Source organism: Olea europaea, unplaced genomic scaffold, assembly GCF_002742605.1.
Source record: "Olea europaea var. sylvestris unplaced genomic scaffold, O_europaea_v1 scaffold2431, whole genome shotgun sequence".
Taxonomy (NCBI): domain Eukaryota; kingdom Viridiplantae; phylum Streptophyta; class Magnoliopsida; order Lamiales; family Oleaceae; genus Olea; species Olea europaea.
Window position 1 is genome coordinate 70283 of NW_019242496.1, and position 4892 is coordinate 75174.

Consider the following 4892-nt stretch of genomic DNA (forward strand, 5'->3'; position numbering starts at 1 on the left):
ATATATATAATATTTTCCTTTAATTGACAATTTTTATGTAAAACAAAACCAAACGAATATCAAAAGATAGATATTTTTTTGCATAATATTAGTAAAATCTATCCCTTTAATTGATTTTATGTCAAAGAGAGCCAAACGAATACCAAAAACACTTTTATTTCAACATTTTCCACATGGAAAATTATACCAATCAAACACAATGATTTACAATTCTCAGGAAAATTTTTTATAGGCAATTCAATTCTTTGGAATTCATTTTCAATTCAATTCAATTCCATCTTTACAATCAAACGGAACCTAATAGTGTTGTAAAAATTAGTTTTATTAATTGTTGTTGAGGTGCCAAATCTTTTAAATACTTGTAAACCTTTTCCTAACTTTTTAATCGTTGTAGCCAGCATCCTTAACCTTTAAATCATAGTAGCATAGACCTCAATGATAATAGTAATCTTATATTTATCACATTAAAAAATAGTAATCTTAAATTTATCACATTAAAAAATTAAAATAATTACATTAAGAACAAAAATAATACTTATAATAAAAGAAAAGAAATATGTATTGCTTTACCGACCCCCACCCGAAAACCAAAAATCATGAAATTGGCACGCCACCGACCATCGCCACCAACTCACAATGCCGTTGCACTGCAATTGCCATCCATCCACTGCCACCACCCCAATCTCAAGCGCAACTCAACCCCAATCCTAAAATCCTTCTCATCCAGCAATCTCCTTTTCATCTCTTCCCTACAAAACTAACATACACGACACTATTTGTGCGTGTATACAGACTGAACAACTTCAAACTTCAAAGTAAAGCTCCACTAGAATTGATTAACAAAACCCTAACTGGGTCTTGCCCTTCCAAATCAGACTCCCATGAAGATGGAAATAAATAGGCACAAGTGTAAATTTGCATTAGCTTTTGAAACTGGCAGATCGGTCAATTGTGGGGGACAAGGATGTAACACCCAAATTTTTTTTACTATTGTTCATAGAGTTAAATGTTTCATTGGCCACCGAACTTTACATCATGTCACGGCTTACTCACTGAACTTCATAAATTGTCCTATTGGCCACTTAACTTTGATCTGTCCAATCCCATCACTCACCCAATTAAAACCGTTAACAGATGAGCCTATGTGGATGACGGTAAGATGATCTGACTGGTTAAATCCTTACAAATAAAAAGTCATTCACCAAACAAGCTTCCACTTCACCAACATGCCTTAAAAAAATTACTGAAGGAAAGCATGTCTTGAAAGAATAAATAATAATAATAATAATAAACCGTTAGCCATGAAACCAATTTGCTCCAATTCAACTCATGAACCCTAACTCCTAAAATCGATTCAATTAGTGATAAAAGTGTAAGAAAAGCCAAAATCTGACCGACGGGATATAGTAATCAAGTCTTCGTTGTTGACCGACTATGATTTGAACTGCATTGAAGGTCAATTTTGTCCACAATTGAAATGTATAATCTCTAGGATTTGTCTCTCCAAACCATCTGATTTAAGGTATTTGGTTAATTTGTGAAGTGTTCTCATCATTTTAATGAACAATTACGAAATTTTCAAAGTTATCAGGCATTCCAATTTTTTTATTTGTATTATTTTTTTTTTCAAAGATTTATCAAACTATTATAGATTTTTTCCAATTGGTACGAATTATTCTGAGTCAAAAAGTATCCCAATTAACTCATGTATAATAACTTGAACCGAGAAGATTCAAGTATGTTTCAAAAAACAACTAAACCTAAAATTACGTTATTTCTCTAAAATACAAAAATGGAGGTAGGTATGAAATCAGTCCTATAGGCCCACAAAAATGGGGATATTCCTCATCTGAATCTTCCATTTGCACGCCTTCAACACTGTAGAACAATGACCGACTGTGTGTTCAAATACTTCGCAATTTGATTTTTGGGAGGTTATGGTTCTGTAAGTGAAGTTGGGGATTGTGAAAGAGAAGGATGGCCGATTGTTGTTCACATACGTTTAATTCGATTTCGGGGTTTAGGGTTCTTGATTTGAATTTAGGGATCAAACGAGTTAGGAAAGATGCATTCTCACAGTGGTAGGACTCTTTGCGATCTGGGCAAGAAAATGAAAGAGAAATTAAGTTTTGATTTTGTTAAGTCTTGAGTGGAGGAATGGTGAAGTTGTGTGTAGTTAAATGAATTTTAATTTTGCTGATGTGGAACCTGAGTTGGGACTTGTCACACTACTTGAAGAATTTAACCAGCCAAATCATTTTACCGTCATCCCCGTAGGCTCATCTATTAACAGTTCTAATCAGGTGAGTGACGGGATTGAACGGATCAAAGTTAAGTGGCCAATGAGACAATTGATGAAGTTTAGTGAGTAAGTCATTACATGATGTAAAATTTAGTGGCCAATGAAATATTTAACTCATTGTTCTTATGAACCTAAACTTAATATTGGTCATTTAGCAAATTGAATGGTACATGTCTAATCTTGTCATCACACTAAGTTCAAACGTGAAAAGATAAACTTGACCCACTTATTTGTATAAATGATTTATTTGCTTACGTATACTTTAAAAAAATAAATATTATCGTAAGTTATTTGAGTCGAATATTTAAGTATTTTAGAAATTAGTAAAAATATATTGATATTATACTCATTTTGTAGCTCATATTAGATAATATAAATTGGCTTAAGAATAAATAATTTTTGACTAGTCATATTCGTGTTATTTTTATAAAAAAAAAAAAAGTATTTTAGATTCTATATTTTATTAATAAACAAAATGTAAATAATAATAAAATAATAAAATGGAACAGATTTCACTTCAGTACGGTTTCTTGGATTTGAAAAGAGTATTACAGCTTAAAAATAATTAAATCCCTTAATTTTGGTAATAATTGATATAATTAACCCATAATCTCTTAAAGAAATACATTTGGGATTAAATAGTGAAGCCGAGAAGTCTGAAAGTGGTTATTGGAGTTATATTTTTGTGAATTATATATATGTAGCCATTTGTCCCTCATCCTCCTCATTTTTCTTCTCTTATTTTTAACCACAAAATCTTTCATAAAATAATATTATACACAAATCAAAAAAATTTCATTCTTTTTCAACCACATATTTTTCAAAAAAAAATATTATTCTTACCATTAAAATTTGAAAAGAATGAAGGCCAGACGAGGGCGTATATAGAAGTTAGAATTTTAGAACATAAACCTCATTTTCTAACTTGATCTATATACTATTATTTTACAAACATATTTTTAGATTTTATTTTGGTGTCATTGAGGTAAGAATACATTGTGCAAAGTGGCAAATTCTTATTTCTTGATATTAATATAAAATTTTGGCATGAAATACTATAAGGCCTTCGGGTCAAATTATATGTTAAATTCTTGGGGATAGATCGTTCGGTCAAGTATGTTAAATCCTACGGAATGTGGGAATTCTTAAAAAATTCCTTTAGCTCTAAATATAAGAAATGACGGTATATTATATCAATTTTATATTTATATCATGTTAATAATATGTGCATGTATTCTTACTGAGTATTTTTAAAATACTTATTTTTACAATAACTTTTCAGATGAGAACGGGTCGTGTGGACGCGTGAAAGTTTGATCTAATGACGCTTATGGGGTCGCCAAGTAAAGTTTCTTGAAAATATTATTGTCCACTTTTATTTAAATAATATCTTTATGTTAATGCACATTATTTAATATTATTAACGATCCAGCATTTGACATTTTATATTAAATCTTAAAATAATAGTTTGGCATGGAGTATTTCAAGAATATATTTAATATGAAAATTTTACTTAAGTCGTTATTTTATCGTTATCGAATTATCGACCACATTTTCAAATTTTAACACGTAATAAAAGTGATATTTCCACTTAAATTAGATGAAGATGATTTTGGTAACACCTTGAGCCTATTTTTATAAAAGAATAAAATAATGAAAGATAAAAAAGATTTCGGGGCGTTAAAAAGGAGGTTGGTGATGTTACCGTCCTGATCTTTGAGCTTTTCCTGAATGTTAATTCAAACTCTGAGGAAGAAAAAGAAGTTGAATATTAGGTTAGACATCTCCAACGCTACATCACATTTTGAAGTTTTACACTAAATCTTACACCAAACTAAAAATCATCTCTAACCCATTACATCAAAACTTAAATGCACAGTGTTTAATCTTTTTCTTCATTTTTAAAATTCTTAACAGTTTATTTATTTGAGAAAATTATTTATTTATTTTACAACTACATAAATTATTGAAAAAATACCAATTGAAGTGGAGGGTTTCTTCAAATAACAAAGGGCTGGGTCAATTATTCAATCAAATGACATTGAACATCCTTCATTTTTTTGGAAGAAAAGGAGGATCCGAACAAAATCGATGAAACAGAAGAAATCCGAGTGAATGGAAAGGAAAAACACATGATGAATTCCACTTTCGATTAACAAAAAAGGTAATAATTTAAACAACAAAATTGTAAATCGAATTCAAGCTCTAGGCAAAGAATCTATTTTTTTGAATATACTCGAAACAAGGACTAGGTTGTGTATGAAATGATCAAAGGAATACTTGGGGAGACATTTACAAAAGCTTGGTATAGGAATTCACAAAGAAACGATCCAATTAATCAAGATACACGATGAGGATCGTATCCATACGATTTTGCACTTCTCGACAAATATAATATGTTTTGTTATTTTAAGTGGTTATTCTATTTATGGTAATGAAAAACTTGTTATTCTTAACTCTTGAGCTCAGGAATTCCTATATAAATTAAGCGACACTATAAAAGCTTTTTCAATTCTTTTATTAACGGATTTATGTATCAGATTCCATTCATCCCACGGTTGGGAACTAATGATTGACTCTGTCTACAAAG